The 27,477-nt window shown below is 33.5% G+C and overlaps 1 long non-coding RNA gene across 1 annotated transcript; it reads left to right on the top strand.

Moving 5' to 3' along the window:
- Window positions 1-27,469, top strand: LOC149788818 (uncharacterized). The gene is made up of 4 exons (XR_016424436.1): window positions 1-119; window positions 12,203-12,326; window positions 13,090-13,304; window positions 24,768-27,469. It is a non-coding gene; the product is annotated as an uncharacterized LOC149788818 (long non-coding RNA).
- The last annotated feature ends 8 nt before the right edge of the window (window positions 27,470-27,477 follow it).

Genomic DNA, 27,477 nt, shown 5'->3' with positions numbered 1-27,477 from the left:
TTCACGTTAGTCATTGTTTAACTTGGAAAAGAAACGAAGAAGTGTTGTGGGCTTCAATACAGCCATGACAAGAAAGATGATTTCATGCGCTATTTTGCAGATAATTATATTACTACAAGGTAGTTAATTTAAAATAGCAGAATATAACATTATTGCTCTGTCTCTCCCTCTTGACTCATTGCATCTTTTATTAAAATAACATATATTTGTCCAATACGTATTAATTATGCAATGTGCACCAATGGAATATGTCGTAGGGTTGGGAGACGAAGAAAAGTATTCATAGATGAATCAAAGACGTTATAGGGCTATCGTCTGGCAGTGTTTTGACTATATGTTATCACAAGTGAAAATAGTGTTAAATAGTTCCCTGAATTAAATTCGTTTTGTTTACGATATGTATATGATCACCTTTTGTACTCTAAGTAGTCATATGTGCTGATTCTATTTGAATGTCAAGTCTAAGCGCTTTTTATCTTTTCCCACAAATTTTTTGATTCATGTGCTCTTTATTACTGCTCATTTTCTCTTTTGAAAGTTAATACCGTATATATAAGCCATGTATTAAATTATATCTTTTTTGAATTCATACGATAACATATATCTAGTATTTACTTATGATACACAACTCTTTTTTTTAATTTATACCAACTTGCTTCAGAATATAATTTTTCAAGATTAAACTCCCTTTTTAGCATATGACGCTGAACCCGATACTCTTTTCGAAATGTCATATTCTCCCGTAGGCTGACCATGTAAATATAAGTGATTCAAGATAGTGATAGGATTGTGATGGTCCAATCTGTAAAAGAAATATATCTTGCCATTTTGTAAACTATCTGACCATAACTGAAAACAAAGTTAGTTCGATTTAGCAATGTTTTTGCCGGCTGCGTCATCTTTGTCTCGATTGAAGTAAGGAAATTACTACCGAGAGACGGCAACACGTCGAGTGATATTAATTTATTTGAAAGATGTATTTCCTTGGCTGAAAGTAAAGGCAATTTTTAGTTACTTGTTCTAGTTCACAAAGTAGTCGTTTTGGATGATTCAGCTACAACTTTTATATGAACACAAAATTAACAGTCGCATATAAAATATAATTTCACGTGTGAAAATATATGAATGAAAAAATGAATAGTATTTCTCCAATAATCGCAGTCATTTTTGACAACTAGCATGTTATTTAAAGATCATGAATATCATCATTTGTGAACATATGTTGAAACAGGCTGTCATAGTTACTTTTTATATAGCAAGATTAATTTGTTTTTCAACATGGTTGGATACGTACGCTTTAAATGTTCCTGGAAACATAAACAACTATAAACAATAACAACATAACTTAATTAATTTGAGCAAATATACATTAATTTATACTTTCTAATCACCGAAAATCTCAGAAGAGATCGGTGCCATCTTTTCATGTAACTCTGATTATCTTTCAGCATAATATTGATGATATGTGATGATAAATTATGATTTGAATCCTTGCTGATGTATGTAATGGGTGAACTGATAACATAACGGTTCATTACCTTTATATTAGGTTTTTGGTAAATAATTACATACAATGGCATACAATAGTGACCAATTGGTAACTTAATTTGACCTATTCAAGATTTGCCAGATGACATTATGTTCCTTAATTTCTTAGCTGCTCAAATTTGCTAAGATATGTTAAACTCAAAGTTAATCAATCTGCTAGAATATTTTGAATTTTATTTGTGACAGTTCATAAGGTTAGTGGATTATGTATTACTCGCACTGGTCAACTTTTTCTTTTCACAATCTAGAATTTACATGACATGATAATTGCAAGTAAGTTTTAAGTCTAACATTCCATTGCATTCGTTGAATTTACTTTCACACTGTTGTCCACATGAACTTGTATAAGTGATGTATCCTGGTGACGTAAATATAAAAAATGCAAGCATAAGATTTGTACTGTAGCTTCAAAGTTTGTATGCATAGCTATATGTGCTATCAGCGTAACTAAATCCTTAGCAGACAAGATATTACAGTGTCATTAAGCATATATTTCAAGTGCAAATTTATTTTTTCCGTTGCAATCAATAAAATATAACTGGAAGGATCATAATTTATAATGTCATAGAAAAGTAGACGCCGACATATTGGAATGATAACCAGTCGATAGCCAGTATATTGATCTGTGAAATTAAAGATAAAGAAAAGAAAGATAAAGGAACATATCTCGCTCCAGGCAAACAGGTCCAGATCAAGTAAAAGCTTTAATTTTATTAGATAATTATACCTTTCAGAATATTTTGGCAAAATTTCTACTTTACAGAGTATTTGTCATCGGGCAAATTTATTTCATTATTTTACAAACAATGTAGTAGGTGATGTACTTTTGAATACAACAGTTTATTTGTTGACCACAAGTGACTGGTCATTTAAAAATCTTTCTGCTTTACATAGTGTATAGTTTTCATAATGACCACACGCAAAGAAATATAAATCATATTACATGAAACTATCATAAGGGTATGGCAACATTCCATTCAATGTGCATGTTGCCAATGCAGACAACTTCACCTTATTTCTAAACTTATCTCACAAGTACGGTATAACTGTGTAGTGTCACCTAAGATAAAAACTTATAGGATTGACACACGCTGATTATGTATTGATTTTTTAATATTTCGGATTATTTGAAATACCCCGTGTATTCTTCATGTTAATCATTGTATAACTTGGAAAAGAAACGAATAAGTATGGTGGGCTTCAATACAGCCCTGACAAGAAAGATACTTTCATGCGCTATTTTGCAAATAATTATCTTACTACAAGGTAGTTAATTGAAAATAGTAGAAAATATTATTCTCTCTCGCTCTCTCTCTCTCCCTCATGGCTCATTGCATCTTGATTAAAATGATATATATTTGCGCAATACGTATTAATTAGGCATGTGCGCCAATGAAATATCTCACAGAGTTGGGCGAAGAAGAAAAGTATTATATGATAATGGAAAACGTTATAGGGTTATTCTCGTACAATATATATATATATATATATATATATATATATATATATATATCCTCTTTAGGACTCACGGTACTAATTCCACTCCAATGGTAAACATATGGAAACACTATCATATTCAAAATTCAATAACTTAAAATTTATGGGTGCTGATAATGACACCTATAATTTTTCGTGCACATCTAACCTTGGTGCAAGTTTATGTGTGGAGAACACCATATGACCCGCGGCAATTTGTTTACATACATGTGCATGAAACACGTGTTATTGATTCTGCACCAAATGAATCAGGTGCTACTTTCAGTATTGAGTACTCCTGAGTCAAGCCTGTAAAAATGCTAAAATTGCATCAGTAGAAATTTGTCAATATTTTTCTTACATTACATATAGGATAAGCTCTCAAAAGATATTTTTCCTAAAATTTTAGTTTTCATTATTAACCAATTATGGACCACCAAACCTGTAAATACTCTATCATTTCTTCACCCATTTCTAGACTGGTTCACAGTTCTTCCGTATAATTAGTACCGTGTGTCCTATAACCAGATTTAAAATTTTTAGAAAGTCATGTATTTTACTCATTGATATTTGAGCATAATTGTAAGAAAGAACTGGCCATGCTTGTGCAAAGATAATAGCGTAATGACAGTTTACGTGATACCACTGTGTATAGCCAAATTGCATCCGCATTACATGTTGCTGTGTTGTATTGTACTTATTAGTGGTTTATTCTTGTCATTAAAATAACTGTTTTCTGACTTTGTATCTTCATGTTATCATTCTATGGCATGCATGCTACACAAAAGAAACACAAACATGCTGACATCAGCAAGTATGACATCACAGGGTATCAAATTACATGATACACTGTATTTTCATCTCTCACTGGCCATAAGACAAGTTTTAAATGTTTAAAATTTCTAAACTGCATTTCTTTTCTTTCTGACTCACACAGAAATAAGATACATTGCATCCTTGTTCCTATCATTCACACCAAAACCAATAAGTGTGCCATATGACAGGTCAAAATGATGAGAGGCCATTGCCCTTCTGTGACTAAGACCAATACACACCCCCAGGAAGCGTCAAGAGATGCTGACATTCCAAAATTATTTAAACTATCAACGCTTGTGATTCATCACCCCCAAATCTTACTAAAAAGGTATAAAAGCCAAAGGAAAGTTCCATAAGTGTTATTATACTGAAGAATTATATAGCTGAGTGCTACTTGTTAGTATACAACTATGGGAAAGCGTAAGGAAGCAAAGAATAGACAGAGTCTTTTCTTCAAGCCTGGTAATGTTCCCCACAACAAGGGGCAAAAATGTGCATCAACCCAAAAGACAAAGCCAGCTGAGGTCTGTTACATAAGGACAACAAGAGATAAATTTGAAAAAGCTACCCAAAGTTCCTATAATGCTGACATTGATGTTGGAGACAGAAAGCCCGTGTATAAACTGTTGCGACCCAAGCCAAGATGTAAGCTGGAGGTGGAGAAATATGTGGAAAACTTTGCGATACCAGGGTAAGTCCATGTTTCTATACAATATTCCAACACTGATATAATTTATCACTGCACAAACTACTTGGTAAATTTAAATAATAGAACTGAAGTGCATATTAAAGTTACCTAATACATAAATCTATACCTACATTTACCCAAAACTCATAACAAGTTAAGAAAAAGCCTCAGAATCATTCTTGTGGCTATTTTCCACTACAAGCAGTGTTAAATTCTTTACTTTTCAAGATAAAGCTGAATAAAATGCATACATTATTGAAAACAGAGAAATAAATGAAATCTTGCAATCACTCAATTACAGTCAAAGGGGAGGTAATATACCTTGATTTGGTATACCAAGTAGCAAGCTCTAATTTAAAGCTAAATGATTCTATACTATCACTTGATAATAAGTGCAAAGCAATGCTACCTTTATAAATGAATTTTGTTTCAAATCTGAAGCTACATTTCTGACATGAAACTTGTTTTCATCTATTCACATCTACAGATCTGGTGAACAAAACACATATCGCTTAGTACACATACAAAAGAATGCTGAGATGTGGAATACTGTGTTCCAAGACCACCAGTTACAACACCCTGACTGTCAAGGTTTTCTATCATGGGACTTGGAACATGAAGAGAAAAGAGGTCTGGTGTGGCGGGAGAGAGCAATATGTTCGACATGCAGTTATACATCAAGAATGTTTGAACTGTATGAAGAAATGTCGAAGAGAGGGAGTGGAAGAAAAGCTGCCTGTGTAAATAATGCGATACAGATAGGACTTTCACAGACTTCTACTGGAAATGAAGGGTTGAGAACTATTCTTTTAAGTGCGAATGTCCCTGCTCCCTCAACAAAAGGGATGCAGAAAAGTTCCAATACTGTTTGCCAAAATATTGAATGTACCAACATGAGAGACATGGCAGAGCATAGAAAAGATGTTAAGGAGTTTAATTCTATTATAGGAAATAAGACAGATATAATTGATATTCAGTGTGACTCAACATATAATAATGCAATTTATAGTGGAGTAGGTAGGACACCCTTTCAACCAGCTACCCAGTGTGAACACATTCTAATTGAAGACACTACTCCTGAGAAAAAGGTAGTTGGTATAACAACAAAGAATAAACTATGCTCATTGGGTAAAATGCATACATCTGATGATGATGCCAATCTGCGTCACTGCTCAGCAAATATAAGTTTACAAACAAATATTGGAGATGAATACACATTTTGTAAGGAAGGGCTTATACATTTGAAGAAAACAGACAATATAGAGGTACGCAACATGACAACTGATCCAGACACTTCTAGTTACCGGGCTAGCCTGGACCTTAAGAGGGAAGGAATAACTGAAACAGTCTCTGTAAATCATATTGATACACGCCATCTGGCTCAAAATCATAGAAAGTTCATTAAAGGTCAGAGCAAATTAATTGATTTGATGCCAGGAAGAACTAAAAAACTGAGAGAAAAGATGAGAAATAACTTTGCACTTGATCTGAGTAAGAGGTGCCAGGCAGAATTTGAAAAATCATTTAAAATATATGATACATATACACCAAAGTTAATAAGTAATCTATCTTATGCAACAGATGCAATAGTTAAGTGTTATCAAGGTGATCATATTCTTTGTCATAAGCAGTCTAATGTGTGCTGGGTAGCTGGTACAAGCTGGATAGATAGAAGTACATTCTAGCCAAGTGATTTCAAACTGAAAATATCCAGTGAGAGAGAGGAGTGTACATTACGCATGTGTGTTGAGTACCGGCTAGGTAAATCTACAGTGTTGAAAACAAAATTAAACAAGAACACTCAGAAAGTGGAATCAGTGAATCGAAGGATAAAACGCAGCTTACCAAAGAATATAACATTTAAGAGAAACTTCCATGGCAGGGTTCATAGTTCTGTTCATAAGTGCAACCATGGACCTGGAGAATCTCTGGTTAGGCTATGTCAATCTATTGGATGTCCAATTTCAGCTTGCAGTTCTGTGTCACAACATCTGAAAAGCAAGCAAGATATATATAGCAGAGATAAAATATATAAAGCAAGTAAAGTATATAAGAGAAAAAAATCTGAGAAAAGGGCATTTCTTTACAAACTCTATGAGAAACATCAAGAAGAAAAGAATTATAACAAAGGCAAATTAATGTGCATTATGGCTAAAAAAATAAAAGCAAAGTATGAACATTCTTACCATAAATAACATCCATTTTAGTACATTTCTACAGGTTGAGGCAATGCGGCATGTGCAGTTTTGTGCACAGTCCTTGATTTTTACAATGCTCTCTGCTTTGATTTACTGAATGTGTCTCTAAAGTTAAATGATCAGTATTGATACATTCGCGATTGTGACATAAGTGGCTTACATTTAAAATTTCTCCCCCCACCCCCATTTTTGGTATTGTTGCATATGTTAAATGGTATTTAACCATATAGGCCAATCTGTGGACACCAACATATGAAATTGTGCCATCAGGCCATACTATTCTCTTTTTCCCATAGCCGGAGCTATCTACTGCCCCTGTCCATTGTATACAACCCTTCCCATCTGTGTTTGGTATTGATTTCTTCTCCAAAATCACATGCAAACCATGAAAAAAAAGACTCCATTATGATTGTCATATGTAAAAACCACCAAATTGATACCCTGGATGCACGTGGTAACCATGGAAACAACAAGCTCCTATTATGGTATAGGTCGCATATAGGACTCACTGTACTAATTCCACTCCAATGGTAAACATATGGAAACACTATCATATTCAAAATTCAATAACTTAAAATTTATGGGTGCTGATAATGACACCTATAATTTTTCGTGCACATCTAACCTTGGTGCAAGTTTATGTGTGGAGAACACCATATGACCCGCGGCAATTTGTTTACATACATGTGCATGAAACACGTGTTATTGATTCTGCACCAAATGAATCAGGTGCTACTTTCAGTATTGAGTACTCCTGAGTCAAGCCTGTAAAAATGCTAAAATTGCATCAGTAGAAATTTGTCAATATTTTTCTTACATTACATATAGGATAAGCTCTCAAAAGATATTTTTCCTAAAATTTTAGTTTTCATTATTAACCAATTATGGACCACCAAACCTGTAAATACTCTATCATTTCTTCACCCATTTCTAGACTGGTTCACAGTTCTTCCGTATAATTAGTACCGTGTGTCCTATAGTTATTTGAGTGTCCTGTGTAAGCGCTCTATTTTCCCACTAGGCTTTTGTTTCATGTATTCTGTATTACTGCGTCATTTTCTTTTTCTATGTTAATACCGTATATATAAGCTATGTATTAAATTATATCTTTTGTGAATCCATAAGATGAAATATATCCTGTCTTTAATTAAGACACAAAACTCTTATTTTATGTTATACCAACTTGCTTCAGAACATAATTTGTCCAAGATTAAACTCCCTGTTTGGCCAAAGACGTTGAACCCTAGACCCTTTTCAAAAATTCATCTTCTCCCGTGGGCTGACCACGTACATATAAGTGATTCAAGACAGCGGTAGGATTGTGATGGTCTAATCTGCAAAACATATATCGGAATATTTTGTAAACTATTTCACCATATCTGAAAACAATGCTAGTTCGATCTAGCAATTCTTTTGGTGGCTGCGACATCTTTGTCGTTGATTGAAGTACGGGGAACTTACATCAGAGAGACGATAAAGAGTCTGGTAATATTTGCTTTTTTGAAAGATTTATTTCCTTTGCTGAAAGTAAAGGCAATTTCTATTTATTTGTTCTAGTTCACAAAGTATTCGTTTTGGGTATTACTGCTACAACGTTTCTACGAACATAAAATTAACAATCGCTTATAAAATAGTATACTTTTACATGTGAAAATATATGAATGAAAAATAAAAATATGATTTATCCAATAATCGCAGTCATTTTTTTGACAACTAGCATGTTATTAAGAGATCATGAATATCATCATTTTGCACGTATGTTGAAATAAGCTCTGATAGTTATTTTTATATAGCAAGATTAAAGTTTAATTCAACTTGGCTGGATTGCTAGCTTTAAATGCCCTTGGAAACATAATCTAAACAATAACAACATAAGAACTCAATTCATTTGAGCAAGTACATTAATTTAAAGTTATGTTTAAAGTATAATGTCTTGCGACTCATCCATAATCTCAATATAAATCAGTGCCGTCATTTCAAATAACTCTGAGCATCTTTCAGCATATTATTGATATATTATGATTTGAAACTTTTCTTATTTATGTAATGGGTGAACTGATAGTATAACTGTTCATTACCTTTATATTATGTTTTTGGTAAATAATTACATACAATGGCATACAATAGTGACAAATTGGTAACATAATTTCAGCGCTCGCCGTCCCACTTCTGACTAAATTGTACTTAAAGTATTTGCTGACAATCAGTCAGCTCTCGTGCAGCCAAGATATACAGTCGTCATTTTCTATTTCTTCGATTGCTTTTTTTTTTTTTTTGAAACCTAGAAGTTACTTGTGTTACTGTATTGATATGAATTTCATCGATATAATATTGCAGCACTTATGTGTTAGAGGTTTGTAATATATTGGGAGAAGTGAATATAATCCATATCGCTCCGGATTTTAAACAGACCAATTGTGAGATAAGGGAAATACACGCCCTATACAAGCAAATTTTATTTGTATTTAAATCGGTTAAGAAACTACTAACATGAAGATGCACGACCTTTGCCTGGAAATATTAAATTTCATTATATACTTTGACATATTCAATATATGCCGGATTACATTACACTCGCTTAATTTTTAGCTGCTCCATTATGCTAAACTATGTTATACTCCATGTTGATGACTCTACTAGTAGTTTTTCAATTATCTTTGTGCCAGTTCAGAATCATACTGGAGCATGTATTACTCGCACTGGGTCCACCTTGCTCTTTTCACAATCTGGAATTTGTATGACATGATAATTGCAACCAAGTTTTAAGTCTAACATTCCATTTAATTCGTTTAATTTACTTTCACATGGTTGCCCACAAGCATTTGAAACGAGCTGTTTGTTCTGTATCTCTAAGTCATTTGTGTGCCATGAGTTTGGTATAATTAGATGTAAAAGATATACTCGAAATATGATCCAGCGCTGACTGCGTGGATGTGTGTGGATTGGTTTGCGAGAGGAAGTCGTGCCAATATAATATTGATGAATCACAATTATATAATCCTGCATAACTTTTACTGAATTTACGATGATATTATGTGAACGAGTTTGGCCAAGAATAATATGTAAGAACGTTTCTCATTTTAATTCATTAATATTCTGGATATATGACCCCACCTAAAAATACAAATAGAGAACACAACAATATATATGATTATCCTAATGATGTTAAATGCACGAATGTCTCAAGTAAACAAGATTAAAGAAAAACAAACCTGACCCATTTGGCTATTGATGAAAAATATCATGACGTAATGCAATTTTATATTCTATAATATTCTCAACAATATAAAATGTGTTGCTAATGTTGTAATGAAAATGCAGTAGACATCAGTTAGATGGTTATATTTATGTCGGTCTGGGTGTTTCAATCACCATAACCCAGAGACTAAGAAATGTATTTACGTCTTTAAGTTAACTGAATTTTTCATTCTATAGCAATTTATATTTTCAAGATGATAAAACCATTTGCTAATAGAATACTAAATTACTTGGCATTACTTTCATAGGCTAGTTATTTTATGGGTGAATTACAATATCCTAGACCCAGAAAACAGATCAATATGTTTATTTCCATTGATTATGATCCAAATATTTGAATCACCCATATAAAAGAATAACAATTATTTCTACTTTACTTTATAATATAAACCAGCATCAAAGTCGGTAGTCAGGAACAAATTAAACTTGATATTGGAGAAAGCCAAATGATTCCTTAAATTTAGCATAACAAAAAATGATGGTGAAAAAGCTAACCAACAATACAAATTAAAAACACATAATACCTTTCCCTGCAACAGAAATCGTAGGCACTAAAGGCTGCTTTCAAATATCAGTCCAACATTAATATGATTAACATCATATACAGAATGTGAAGTCTTAAGAAACATAGAAAATATACATAATAAATTCTTGACTAGAAAGTGCATCTGTAATTCCAGTTAATTATATTTTCCCTTGAAGTTCCTGATGTCAATATTGTATTTATCCAACGTGCAACTCGACCTTAATAATCTTTGAGTTTTGATTTCCATATTACCAATGGAAATAAGAGGGTTGTGATAATTAAATATAATTCTAGGAGGAAGAGTTGAACTAATATATACTTCAAAGTGTTGCATTACTAATATCAAAGCCTAACATTTGTCCTCCATTGTGGAATAATTTCTCTGGTGGTTATTGTGTTTTCCTTTTGTGAAATAGCACAGAGACGATGAACACTAATTTCGTCTTTTACTATAGAAGCCGCAACATCACCCGCATCAACACACATTTTGAACGATTCATATTTCTTATAATGAAAAATGATCATTAACGTATCAAAAGACGTTATAGGTTTATATGTTCCATAGCTCGCAATATCTGCTAGAAATGTGACAGACACATTATATAATTCTCTGTTTTATAAATTGTTTGTAAAATGTGCATCAAAGAGTCTATACAAAAAAATCATTATTATCTCTAAATGTCCTTACAAGGTGTCGGTCGATAAAATCATTGATGTAGGAGACATACCTATCTAGACCAAATGTACTCAGGTTCATTAAACGCACGGAACTCGTAGAAAGAACTAAACATTTCTGAGCAGTCTCGTATGAAATTTGATGTCCAAAGGCTGTGCATGATTGAGATGTGCAGTAGTTCATATTAGACTGAAATGGTTTGTTTGTACCAAAGTGCTGCTGAGCGGAAGAACTACTTACAAAAAAGTGGTGTGAGTGGAGGAATAATCATAACTTCTCCAGCAACGTCTTCAAAAGTTCATAACTTTCTTCATGAGGACAGGTCTTAATATTACGTTTTGCACAACTACAGTTATATCTTCAATCTTCATAATCTGGGTGCTTCTAGTATATATATATATATATATATATATATATATATATATATACACACACACACACACACACACACATATATATATATATATATATATATATATATATATATATATATATATATATATATATATATATATATATATATATATAGGGGCCCGGAGTGGTCTAAAGCGCTCTCCGTTATGGATCACTGATATCTCACTTCTGTCTTCGTGGGTTAGAGTCTCAGATTCGGCCATCGTGGTTATTTGAGAAAGCTTGCCAGTAGCTACTCGTGGGTTGGTGACTCTTTCCGGTAGTTTTCCCGGGTTCTTCCTCCACCATTAATACTGGCCACCATGTATAGCCTATCGTGTGCTGTAAAAGAGCGTTTGACCCTATACGACAACAAAACAACAACAACAACAACAAATATATATATATATATATATATATATATATATATATATATATATATATATATATATATATATATATATATATATATATATATATAAAGAGAGTGTGATAGATACATATATATTTATATAGATAGATAGTTGGATAGATAGATAGATATATAGATAGATACAAACTGGATACGTAGATGGATAGAAACAGAGAGAGATATAGATACGATGTAAATATATTTATTTTAGCCATGCAGGTGAAAGCTGGGCAGTACTGTCAGTACGACTACCCATCATCTTACTTCGCAACAAGATACTGTGATTACGGCTGTTGTGGCACTAAATAAAGCGATTCAAGTGATATTTGTTGCTCGTAAGTAATATATATATATATATATATATATATATATATATATATATATATATATATATATATATATATATATATAGATGTATATGCATGAATGAGGACATGCCTACATACATGCCTAAATCCATACATACATGTGTACATACATACATACACACGCTCGCACGTACGCACGTACCCAAGCACACACATATATACATACACGTATACATATATACATGAATGCATACATACATACCTACATACATACATACCTACATACATACATACATACATACATACATACATAGATACATACATACATACGTACATACATACATACATAAACGCATACATACATACATATATATGCATCTTTAATTTATCATCGGTTTCGGTGGTGATTTGGCTTGTAGCTGGATAAGTGTAACACTGGCATGACAATTTTTAGTCAATGAATTAGGTATCAGGAGATTTTATTTTGTCTTGTCGATATTAAAGACGATAGCAAATATAAAATTCGTCTTTTTTGTTGTATACTGAATACAAAACTATCTTTGTGTCTAGCTAATAAGGTATTATAGGCTATAGATAGAAAACATTATAAATATTGACACCTTTTCCAAATTCAAAAATAACCACCGAGAAAACTACGCCTCTTTTAGTAGAATAGCTTAGGCAACAAGAGGGATCGGGGGAGCTAAACCTTGCAGACGAGAGATAGGTAGTTGGGACTTTTAACTAAGTGTAAAATTAATCTATATTAGTATGTCGTTTCATTCCACAGTTACAGTTACAGTTACAACAGTTACAGCAGTTACAGTTCAAAAGTTCCAGTTGATATTGATGTCGGTGTCATTGTTGGGTCTGTGATTGGGGGTCTGGCTGGGCTCGCTATCCTGATTGGTCTGATCGTATGCTGCTGTGCTGCCGCAAACAATTCAAGCAGACGCACTGGGACCGTTGTGCAACCGGCAGACACTAACATGCAAGCTGTTGTCGGTAAGTAATCGAATAATTAGGCGAATAAAGTGAGAAACATAAAATGCATAGAACACAACCAATGATTCGTTGTATCGAAATCAAACAGTATAAGACTGAACTGTGTGTAAATCAAATAGCAGTTAAAACAATCCTATACTGTACTGAAATGAAATAACAGTATAAAAAAGCCGCGGTCTATGTGAAATCAAATAAGAGTTTAATTTTGTTTTCTCTGTGTTTATGGTGGTATGAACTGTCAATAGCCAATCGCATAAAAAATAACGCAAGAAGGGCGTTATGAATGCTGTCTGAGTTGGCCACTTAGATATTTATATTAAGATAAACTCATACAAAATAACTTTTAACTCTTATGAATGCAAGTATTTATATATTTATTGATTTTGTATTGTTATTTGGAAAACTATTTCCTATTAGTTTTCGAGCCTGCTTAAGCGAATGAATCCTTATAAAGGCGTCTGGTACGTTGCTATTTATATAACAAGGGATTCTCTAAACTACAGCATAATATATACGCCAATATCAAACAAACATATTCTAACTTGGTAGGCAATCTAGGGTTTTAAACATTCCGCAGCAAGGTCTTAATCTTTTATTTAAATTGGATTATGTGATAAAACCGGACTAGTGATATTATAAACAAATAATATAGTGCTTGGTTTGACGTACGAATGACGTTTGGAGTTCATGAATTCATGTTTTAGTTGTGACTTCATTGACTTGTTTTCCCCAGACACATGGGTAACCAATGTTGTCGTCTTTAAATCATTTTTTGTGTTGATTTACAGTTTAGGTTACCCACGGGACTATTTATAAATGAAATTTAGACAATCGGTAAATGGTTACAGTGATGGGGATCAAATGGTCAAAGAATGCAAGACATCGACACTGACAGAGACAGTGGGGGCGTAGCATATTAGCCAACCCATAGCGCATCGTACCTGCCAAACTGGGTGTCTTACATTGTAGGACTATGAATCCAATTGATCAAATGTTAGTCTTTGACACCTCCTCCCAATAGCTATATTCATTTTAGATTCATTGGTAACGAGCTGCATAGAAAGTGATATAGCCCCAATGTTCTTGGCAGAGTTTGAGTTTCATAGCTTTTCTGTTTCAAATCAAAGTCAAAGACATATTTATTTATATTCGGAAAAACAGCAAAGATGTTTTATCTGATTCTGTCAAATCAATTTATTCAATTTTCTAAATAAAATATAAACCCACGTATTTATTTCGTTATTTTTAGGGGTGCAGTGTGTATGCCCTCAGTTAGGTTAGTTGCGTTGTGTTTACAGAACGTACAGTATTTACTGTTTTCTTTTAAATACGGAAAATCGTACGGACTACAGAATTTAATAATATGCTTTATACTTGTGGATCAAACCCTTTGCAAGAATATCATTTTGCAGACATTTCTTCTAACATTCTATTTTATATCCTTGTTGCTTTCCGATCATATTCTATTGTATATGATTATATGGAATCGGCTTGATTCCAGTCATGTAAACATATGCTATTTCATTGCTCATTTATTTGTCGTGTGCGATCATCTTCAGAGAAGTAGCATATAACCAAATAATTCTGGACTATTTTTCTTATATATTATGTGTTGGGTGGTGCTGTTCTTTTTTACAACAAAGCATTTGATGCAAGTGGATGGCCATATTTCTTATGATGTTGTTTTCTTGCAAGTAATTTCCCACGATATAAATCACAATACATAATTTAAACATGGTTCAATTGACGATCTCATACTTACGACAAGCTAATGATAGCTCTTAAAATAGTATTTGCTTCTCCACAGATAGTCAGCGTCAGAGAATATCATACACAGATGAAAATTGTTTGCCTACTAATCGTGATTGAAAATATTAAAGTTATTCAAAGTCGATAAAGTAATAGATTCCGAAAAACAACGGTGATTCTTTAAAAACTACCAATGACTCAGAATTTCAATGTTTATGTAATCGTAGCTTAGAAAATCGATGGTAGCCTGTGACTGCCTCAATGAGTACACAATCCGAACTCCTCGCTCTACTGCCAATGCTTTATCCGCTTGCATATATTGTATGCATATCATAGCACTACATTACGAAGCTATGTGTATGATCTCATCAATTCTTTGATCAAATTATATGATGGGTTCCCTGTCTTCATTTTAATATCTATCTCTCGTCATTTCATCAAAGTAGTATAACGTTCGTTGAATATAGCACCTGACATTTCTCGCAAGCTTTTGATGAATGAAACGTCATGGGCCATTGTTTGTTTCGAGTTTAATCTGTGTTGCAACAGTTATGTTGGTTAGTGACATGGCTCGATATCCCTTGCACAATGTGCAAGAAGTCGTTATCATTTCTTAATGTTACTATGATGGGAATATAAATATATCTTAAACTCATTATATACAGCTTGTGACATCTTTCTAATCCAGTTGTGTGTGCCTTGATTGGCACTTTAAAGATTACTCACACCCAACTTCTACTGTTGACAAAGTTTGACAGTATGTTTCGTAAATTTGCCAAGGATATTTGAATTTATTTTATTTTTAAATCAATATATATATCAGTCTATATATCGATATATATATATATATATATATATATATATATATATATATATATATATATATATATATATATATATATATATATATATATATATATATATATATATATATATATATATATGCACATATATATATATATATATTAACTATCTATAGATCTATATATCTTTTTATAAACGTTTTATTACTGATGTAAAATTTTCTCCTCAAAAGCTGAGTTTTCATTATCTGTTTACGCGTACGAGTTCTTGTTGAGCCGTTTGCTACAAAGCTATTTATAAAACAGGGAATTATCCATATGCAACGCAATACGTCAATATCAAACCACAAATTACACCAATGGTAGGCAATCTAAGGGTTTGAACATTCCACAACTTGGTCTGAATTTTTATCTAAATTACGATATGTTTTCTGAGTAGAAGCTTAATATTCAAAGCAAAGGATGTTTTGTTTTGCTTGACATACGAATGACTCTACGATTTCCCTGTATCGTGAGTTCATTGTGAATTATCAATCGTAATTGAGTAGACAAAGGAGTAACCGAGTTTGGCGTCCTAAAATCTATTTTCGTGTTGTTGAGCAGTTTAGGCTACCTACAAGGGCTACTTACAAATGAATTTGAGACTATCGGTAAATGGTTATAGTGATAGGGGTACAATTTTCGAACAGTGCAATACATCGAGACTGATGGTTACGAGGGGCGTGTAGCAGATCTCCTTCCCACCTGACATCGTAAATATCAAGTTCGGCGTCTTAAATTGTAGGACTGTGAATCAAATTCTTATAATGTTGGTTTTTGAAACTCTTTCTGCCAATCCGTATATCCATTTACCTACAGTTTTAAATTCATTTGGAACTAGCTGCAGTGAAATTGCTGTAGCCCCAATGTACTTGGCAGATTTTGACTTTCCAGGCTTTTCTTTTAGTCAGGGGTCGTTTTCCGTACAGTTTATAAAGAAATAAACGCAAATGGGTCTGATCACATGATTGTGTTCTACCTAATATAAATATTCCATTCAATTATCAACTGATGCAGGTGCAGTTATTACATGTTATTTCTTCCTAAAGCAAATGTGTTATAATGTCTCTGCTGCGTCACATTTTGCTCACATGCACAGAGTAGTAAATTAAATCTAACAACGCAAACTAATAACAAAGAACCAAATATGCAAAATAAATTAAATTATTTTTCCCCGCAGTTGCACAGGATGATACCCAATAAGGAATGATAGTTTGCATTCGTCATTACGTCACATAGCTCTGGAGAGCTGACATACTTATTGAAGAAGAATAGTTTGCGGCAGTAACGGATTAAGAGCTCTGTGGTTTATTAACATACAAGTGACTGGACTCAGAAATATAGAATGATGATTTTAGTTTGCGGTTCTACAGATTTAAAACAGTAAACAAACAAATGTTATTTAAGACCATATCATTCTTCTCAGTGTATGCATATACACCCATAAAACTATTTATATTAAAACGATATATTTAAATGAATAAGAGCATACATGTTACCGGCATCCGAGGACATTCCAATTGACTATTATGAGAACTATCACGTGCTCTGCGTATTAAAAGTACATTTAACAATATATGAAAGGACGTGTAGGCGTGTTTATAAATTTTTCATAAATCTTCTGTTATCGAAATAAGGCTATTCGTATGCACGTGGCATGGCTACGTATTATTTATGATTTCTAGACTTTCATAAGTTCTAAGCACCTATAAACCAGAAAAGCACTTCAATCGATTATTCATTTTAATATCACCTTTTAGTTTATTGGAATCAAGCCAATGAACGTTCCGAACGATTCCATGGTCGTCACGTGCAATGCCTTGTTATCTATCCATCAATACTGAATATTCACCATAATCCGTTGGTAACCATTTCACTTATTTCCAGTACATTTAAATCATATATGCTGAAGAAGGGCTGGTAAGTAAAATATAGTAAACGCACACGTGCAAACGCAAACACAATCACACACACACATGCGCACACACATAAATGCGAGCTATCTTCGTCACAACAGAACAGAATGGGAATGATAGCATACAAGCTAATTTGTCAGAATCAATTTTACACCAATAATAAAATGCTCATGGAATGCCTTCGTCATTTGTAAACTGTTACATAAGTATTCTTGAAACGATGTTTCGTACCTAACAGCAATCCTCTGATTCACCTAATCTTCAATGCTTTAATGTTTTACATGTCGTACTTGATCTCACATTGTCTAACCAATGTATCATGGAGTTTTGTCTTAAGATGCATAGTCTTTAACCTTAAACTTGACAATATATCACATTCTTCACTGTTCTGTAGGTTATTAACATTTACCCATAATATGCTTTTCTTGACTTCAATTGTTAAACATTAAACGGACACTTCCTAAATGCAGCCTTTAACATATCACTGAAAAATGGCATTTGTTGATAGAAGCAGCAAGATCCATGTTTGGTTATGCATGACAAATATTCAAAATCCCATGTATAGTATTTTATTACGCTTCAATTCGTAAAATTAAATACAAATCGTGAAATTAATATACCTTTATTTATATAGATTTATAGTTCATAAACTAATGACATTAGGTACGCTTTAGCAGTATCTGTGATATTTATGCTTCACGAACATTCTCTCTTTATCTACCTACATATCTATCTATATATTTTGTATCACTATCTCTCTCTCTCTCTGATTATTTGTGTGACATATTCTGACAACTTTATCATAAAGTAAAATGTAATGCCTCAACTCGTCCTTGTGGCATCAGACAATGAACGATGAAAGCAAAGATCAAAATTTGTTGAATTAATGAATTTTGTTTATTACAATGTATAATTTATTAACATGTGTAAAAACACTGTGGAAATTGATTAAATTTACGGTGCAATGTCAGCAATCAAAGGAACGCAAAAAGACAATATTTATTATGCAGAAGTGGAGTCTACGTCGCGAAGTGTAACATACCTTAAATATTTTGTAGAATATAGTATTCCAGGCAGATGGAGTCCAGGTCGCGGAGCATAATAAAGCTCAATGTTGTTATAGAAGAAAGGCTTGCCATAGCCTATAGATTCAACGTCGCGGAGTGAAATATAACTTAATAATGTTCCAGGAGAACCTCTGGACATACAAGATAAAATTGTTTGAAACTTAAAAGCTTATAATTTGATTTCCAACCAGCTGAATTTAACGTAAATATAACGCTGATAATACTTACACCATAAGACTAATGATGATATTGTAGACATGAAACTCATTAAGGACTTGTTTATAGCAAAGCATAAGGAAGAGCAACACTTATTCGTTTCATACAGATGTTGTTAATATCAATTAGCTGGTGTCTGTAGCATAATTTAAATCGTGGATATATCGGATGGAATGAACTAACGCAATTGTGTGAAAGATTAAAATATATGAAATACATTAATAACGAAAAACATATATGGTGTATAAATACAATGATTATCTCACGCCCTCAACATACGATTAATCACATTACTCACAGACATTCAAAAATTAAAAAACGTAAAAAAGATTTGCGAATCTTGCGCATAGAAAGTGAGATTTAATACCTCATGGACTGCAAATACACATCAAATAATATTATGCAATGTAAGAGATATTCACATAATCTCGCGCATAGAATACGATTAAGATTCAAATAATCGCAAGAAATTCAAATACGTTTAAAATATTATGCACTATTAGTATCATTCACATGATCTCCTATATTATGCAATGCAAGTGAGATTCAAATAATCTCCTGTATAATGCAATGCAAGTGAGATTCAAATAAACTCCTGTATAATGCAACGTAAGTGATTTCACATAATCTCCTGGAATACAATGTAAGTGATTTCACTAAAATTCATATATTATTCAATGTAAGTAAGATTTCACATAATCTCCTATATTATACAATGTGAGATTCACATAATCCCCTACAGAATGCAATGTCAGTTAGATTCACATAATTTCCTCTAGTTTGTAATATAAGTGAGATTTCACATAATATCCTGGAAAGCAATGTAAGTGATTTCACAGAATCTTCTATAATATGCAATGTAAGTGAGATTAACATATCATCCTATATTATGAAATGTAAGTGAGATTTCACATGATATATATTATGCAATGTAAGTGAGATTCACTTAATCTCGTATATTATTAAATGTGAGATTCACATATTCTCCTATATTTTGAAAGGTAAGTGAGATTCACATAATCTCCTATGTTATGCAATGTAAGTGCGATTCACATGATCTCCTATAGTATGCAATGTAAGTGAGATTCACATAATCTCCTATATTATGCAATGTAAGTGAGACTCACATACTCTCCTATATTATGTAATGTAAGTGCGATTCACATAATCTCTTGGAATACAGTGTAAGTGATATTCACATAATCTCCTGGAATAACATGTAGGTGTGATTCTCATAATCTCCTGTTTTATGCAATGTAAGTGAAATTTCACATAATGTCATATATTATGTAATATAAGTGAGATTCACATAATCTCCTATATTTTGCAATGTAAGTGAGATTAAAATGATCTCCTGTATTATGCAATGTAAGTGAGATTCACGTAATCTCCTATATTATGCAAGGTAAGTGAGATGCAAATTATCTCCTATAGTATGCAATGTAAGTGAGATTCACATAATCTCCTATGTTATGCAATGTAAGTGAGATTCACATAATCTCCTGGAAAACAATGAAGTGATATTCACATAACCTCCTGGAATACAATGTAGGTGAAGTTCTCATAGTATCCTGTTTTTTGTAATGTAAGTGAAATTTCACATAATCTCCTACATTATGTAATATAAGTGAGATTCACATAATCTCCTATAGTATGCAATGTAAGTTAGAATCTCCTACATTATGTAATATAAGTGAGATTCACATAATCTCCTATAGTATGCAATATAAGTGAGATTCTCATAATCTCTTATATTTTGCAATGTAAGTGAAATTTCACATAATCTCCTGGAGCACAACGTAAGTGAGATACACATAATTTCCTCTATTATGCAATGTAAGTGAAATTTCACATAATCTCCTACATTATGTAATATAAGTGAGATTCACATAATCTCCTCTATTATGCAATGTAAGTGAGAGTTCACATATTCTCCAATATTTAACCAATGTAAGTGACTTCACATAAACTCCTATGTTATGCAATGCAAATTGAGATTCCCATAATTTCTTATATTGTACAATGTAAGTGAGATTCAGATAATTTCCTGGAATACAATGCAATTGAGGTTCACATAGTCTTTTTTATTACGCAATGTAAGTGAGATTTCAGTTAATCGTCAATATTAGCACTGTAGGTGATTTCACATAAACTACTATATTATGCAATACTTGTGTAATTCACTTAATCTCCTATATTATGCAATTAAAGTGAGATTCACATAGTCTCCTATATTGTGTAATATAAGTGAGACTTCACATCATCTATATTATGCAATGTAAGTGAGGATTGCATAATTATCATATAATATGTAATGTAAGTGAGATACACATAATATCCAGTATTATGCAAAGTAATTGAGATTTACATTATCTCCTATATAATGGAATGTAAGTGAGATTCACATAATCTCCTGGAATACAATGTAAGTCAGATTCGAATAATCACCTGTATTATGCAATGTAAGTGAGATTTCACGTAATCTTAAATATTAAGCAGTGTAAGTGATTTCACATAAATTCCTATCTTATGCAGTGTCAGTGTGATTCACATAATCTCTTATATTATGAAATGTGAGATTTCACATTATCTCATATAATATGCAATTTAAATGAGATTCATATAATCTCCAATATTATGCAATGTAAGTGAGATTTCACACAATCTTCTATATTATGCAATGCAAGAGATATTCACATACTATAATGCATGGAATACTAATAAGATTCAAATAATCTCAAGGTATTCAAATTCATTTCAAATAGTATGCAATGTTAGTGACATTTACATTATATCCTGTATTATGCAACGTCAGTGAGATTCACATAATCTCCTGGAATGCAAATAAGATTCTAAGTAATCTCATGTAATTGGAAATGTACTCAATCAATACATCAATTGAGAGAAACGTGTGCCTCTTGACACTTGTACAGTCGTATGATTCATAAACGGATGAACCACATAGTTTCACCGAATCCTGGGATTGGCCCACACTTTTATCGGCCGCTCACACCCTTCCCCGATAAACCACATGTACAGACATACCTATACACATACGTACAGACACCATACATCAACCTAGTATTGGCTACGTCTACATTCGCTGCTCCATCACATGTACAGTCACACATATACACAATCGTATAGACAGCACACAGCACCAAACATCTACATACAGTCAGCCCTACACAGCTACCGTCAGCCTTACACTTCTTCAGTCAGCTCTAAACAGCCGTGAACAACTTCAGACAGATATGCACAGACCAAAACAGCCGTGAACAGCTACAATAAAACCAAACTGGACATAATGATGGGTTCTGAAAAAATCTTTAAATATATGCTAATAAATTAAACTATAATAGTAACTTGTAATTCAATGTTCACAAAGTCTCAGATCTCCGTAGTAGTAAATGCATCATTACAAGATACAGCGTTAAAACCTAAATAAGCTTCACATATCAAATAAAATATGAATTTAACACTTACCCCTATGGCTGGAGAATACAATGGAGAACGTTCTCTCCTTGACAAGATCCAAAACGACCAGTGTCAGTTAGAAATAGAATCTACCTTAAATACATAGGCGAGTGGGTAAAAGGCAGTGTAAAATACCCGTGCATATCGTGATTTAATGTCTTTCGTCGCAAGTAATCTTGGGGCTCTGAGTGGCCAAGTTGCTTAAAACGCTCTCCGTTACAGACCACTGTCATCTCACCTCTGTCTGCCTAGTTTCGAGTCTCGGATTCGGCTAATATGGTTATGTGAGTAAGTTTGCCAGTAGCTTGTCGTTGGTCGGTGCTTCATTCCGGGGTTTTCTCAGGTTCTCCCTCTACCAATAATACTGGCCGACATGTATAGCCTATCGAGTGCTGAAAAATGACGTTAAACCCCACAACAACAACAACAACATCAATACATTTTCGACAAGACACATGTTAGCACAGTCGCTTACCTGGAAAACAAACAATGAAAGATAGTCAAATCGTTCTAGGGCAAAACCAAGTTATTTCTTGCCTTATTATGCGCCAGTGTCGGGTACATGTTGTACAAACTATATAATGTGCTAATGAAGAGAAAGGACAAAGTTTATATATTAATCAATATGTCGAATTTTCAATATCAAAGTTATCTTGACCTACCATCCAATAATGCATCCTAGAAATGTTGTAGTATTTTCATCATATAATAATGCATCTGATTACGAGGGAGAGATATATTACGTCATTTAGCATTCAAAGCAATTTCATCGAGACCAGGAAGATCTGAGGTTTAAAAAGGTCATTTTACTCAACCGTTTGATTAGTTATTTAACAAATTGTTGCAGCCAGGGTCTTTTTGCTACTAATATTATGCTTCCTGGTAACATGCTCAGAATATATAAAAAATACACGCTTTGCTGCATTATACCGCTTTATATTCATCTGAAGGAGATCTGAGAGCTAAGCAATAATAATTGGCCCCGGTCATCACAAGGGTTTGTCACTGTTAAACAATGACGATGCTACATACTAAATAGGCTTGTGCAGGAGAAACAATATTGTGTTATTTAAAAGCATTTTAAATTATAGTATAAACTTATTACGTATTGTTGTTTATTCTTCTTTGATTGATGGTACCGCTTGGAGGGAGAACCACATTCACATTCACAATAATTTTCTTTGCGGTACTAAGGCATCTAAATTTCAAAGAAAATAAGTGAAATATTCAAACCGGTATGTCTGCTAGTGTTTTTAACTGAGTAATGTCATCATGAAATATTAGTTGTCACTGTTGAAATGCAATGTGTTAGTGTTTACATGAATACAATGCGAGGTGTAAGCCTACTTTTTAAACCTTATGTTAAAGTGACCATTTCAACATTTACGACTATTGACCATTCATTGTGTCATCGGTTGCGAGTGAAAATTTAAATAGCAACAGTGTCATAAAAAACCATATTTGTTTTTGTAGTAAAAAAAATTAGCCTGCTGTACAGAGACAGCTTCGAAAGAGAATTTATTGATTTTAAATAACTTAGAGCCTCTTATCTCTAAAACATCCTTTCACTGGAAAATGTCAAATTTATAGCCACTCCTCTATGCAACGCATGCATAGTGTACGGTGTCATCTGCTTGTCAAAACTCTATGTAAATACCAGACATTCCCACTGTAAATTAAATAGGTGGCCTGATCTCATTCAGCTTACCCGTGCCGAAAGGAATGCTAGCAAGATTTTTTGAATATGACAGACTTTCCATGGACCTTACTTGTGTGTGCGTGGGTGTTGAAAGCTTAAAATTTCAGCTTAAATTCGGTCATAATAAAAGTTGATGAAATTCTAATTTGGAACATCCATTCATACATACATGTCTGTATGTAAGTATGTATGTATGTATGTATGTATGCATGTATGTATGTATACGCGTGTGTGTGTGTGTGTGTTTGTGTGTGGGGGGTTGCATTCACCTTCAAGCTCATAATTAGGATTAATCATATTAAATTGAATACATACTTTAGTCATTCTTCAGTCATTTGATGTACAGGCTGATTGTGTGACCAGTGTATTAATGTGTGTGTGTGTGTGTGTGTGTGTGTGTGTGTGTGTGTGTGTGTGTGTGTGTGTGTGTTATTTTCTATTCTAACATTACGATAATATTGTAATAAAGCCAAACATGTTCTTTTCAATCATTTCAGTGAATACCACAACACAACAGTCAACCATCCCTGTCCAGCAGGGAGCAGTCGGATATGGTTATCCCAGTGGCGGTCCCCCACCTCCTTATGGCCAGCATAATAATATGGCTCAGTAATGTGCCGATTCTGCCAATCCACCACCACCAACAGCGACATGTTAGAGGCCAACGTTTTCATTGGCAATTTTGATCAATCATGTTAAGACGTTCGGAAATAAGAAATTTGTTACAATAGACTCACAATGCGCGGTTTCGCACGCAAGAGAGAGAGAGAGAGAGAGAGAGAAAGAGAGAGAGACAGAGAGGGAGACAGAGAGAGACAGAGACATAGAGAGACAGACATACATAAATACAGAGCAAGACAGAGAATACAAAATTAGTTTGGCTCAATGAAAGTTTTCAAAATGAATCGATTGTATTTGATATTTGCAGGTATGATATATTTCTAGGGTAGGAGATTAATCTAATATCATATCAATCATATATGATTGTTATTCACAATGTATTTAACATTTGAACGGTATGCCTTATTTGTGTATATATTGGCTAAATTCTGTATAACTTATTCTCACTTGGTGTTAATACCACACACATCCAAATGAGTCTTTAAGATATCCTACCATATCATTTACTAAATCTAAATGTAATGATGATGATTTGAATTTTATTTCACAATATTATTGTGTTTTAAATTTCTTTGCTCATTGTCTTTAATGTACCAGATGCAAGCTGAAAACGCTGTCTCTAAATCTGACCTTATTTCAAATACGCCAGGTATATCGGTCTCAAAGACGAAATAGCTCGTGACTTTCACATTTCATGCAACATGGCTGTCAAGGAATATTCCCGTTCTGTATGCAGTCTAGATTGCAGTATATTCAACGTCAAACAGCTTGATTGCATTAAATCATTTTTGCAAGCCTCAGGTTAATGCATCAGCGTTACCGCAGGTAAAATTAACACTGTCACAAAGCCCATATTGTGCAATGGGGCCTTGATGGTGTGGAGGTGGTCCCTTTCAATGGCAACGCGTATATTGTGTTCGGTTCCCCTGCATGCATAACAAATATGCTTACATTCAAGCGTGGGTTGGGTCTGCATTTTAATAGGTAATGAGTCAGCATTGCTTGGCTAACAAATACAATTTGTTTAGCCTTACGTTCTAAAACGAATCATTGAATATAGCCCCTCTTCCCAAAGTAGGTCGCCCGACTTTTTGGGTTCGCATTTTCGGTTGCTTCTTTGATAGATCCTTTACATGTAATAAATATGTTGTTGTTTTCGAAATTACTGCGACATACTGTTGTCAATGTTAAAAAAGGTATGGAAGCAACAATCACCTCTGTAATATAGATAAACACAATCACTTTGTTGTTTTGTGTGTGCATTCTTCCGTAAGTATTGTCAGCTGCGTTAACCGTATCAAGGGGCAGCACCGTTTGCACGGGAACATCGTGTCATGTTAATTTATTTGCTGCAGGACACGTTGCTATGGTAATGTTCGAGACGAAAGATCTTTCTCTCATTTTCTCTTGTAATCAGAAAATGAGCTTAACTATGGTCCAACGTTTGACTTAAATATTTTCCTTTCATTAACCCCTGTGCCATACTTTTGATATTTACGTATTTTATGCAGTAATATAGATAGTATAGGGACTCCTAGTTAAATTTTTGCACGTAACGGTCTATATTTTGAAAAGGCAACAAGAGATTTATCACAGTCAGTGACCGTTTCGGCAAGACCCATTAGTGATTCGTGGGAGGTTAAGTTATGAGAAATTGAAAAACGAAGAGGAAAACGTAAACTAAATGTATATTTGATGACCACTGAAACTCGTGATTTTGGACCATGTTCCAAACGAAATTTATGGTTACTGTTTTGCATGATGACACGGCTAATATCTTACCCCATCGACATTGAGAAGAACACTTACTTTGTCTGACACGTTAAAAGGGTTGAACAAATCTTTGACAGATTCTAATAAATAGACCCAAATGAATGTAATTTGAACAAGTTGTGTAGTTAGACCCATCTGGCAATAGGCTTGGCAGTACTGTAACCTCCACAGCTTTTTAATCCAATATTCTGTGTGCACACACAAAAATAAAAAAAAACAACAAAAACCAGTGGTTACGGAAGCAAGTAACTGTATCACGCAATACCCATGACAAAGGTATTGGAAACGTTCTTGAGCTGTTGGATATCACCCCATATATTTTAATTCATTAATGGGGTTCCCAGTGTTCGGGTGAACAGTACATTTGAATGTACAGCAGAGGCTAGTCGACCCTCTTGCCAAATTTAATGAATAGGCGAGAGTTATCTGTCACAGTGTTGTTGTTGAAATTGTTACATACTTCGTTATTACGATTAAGTAAGATCTTCCATAACAAGCAATATAACGTTTGGATAAGACTAAAGAACATGTATGAGTGTCTGACTTATGGAGATTTTATAGTAAATTATACGCAAGAGTTATAATTGAGAGGACGTTATAAGTAAGGGATATGATAAATTCGTTTGCTCCTTTCTGCACACCAAGATGAGAATGACGTCCCCTTCAATTATCCCTGCCCCTCCCACCAACTTCCAAGTAAAGCAGTGAAGAAAAACTGCATATTCGCTCTCCTTTCTCAGTTCGTTTTCTTCTGTTATATCTCAGTTCCTCCTTTTCACGTTTATTACTATTAATTCTTCATTAAAATTGTAT

This window comes from Sinohyriopsis cumingii, chromosome 11 (assembly GCF_028554795.1).
Source record: "Sinohyriopsis cumingii isolate HCF-2022 chromosome 11, ASM2855479v2, whole genome shotgun sequence".
Lineage (NCBI taxonomy): Eukaryota > Metazoa > Mollusca > Bivalvia > Unionida > Unionidae > Sinohyriopsis > Sinohyriopsis cumingii.
Note: the sequence above shows the minus strand (reverse complement) of the source record. Positions and strands in the feature narration are given on the sequence as shown.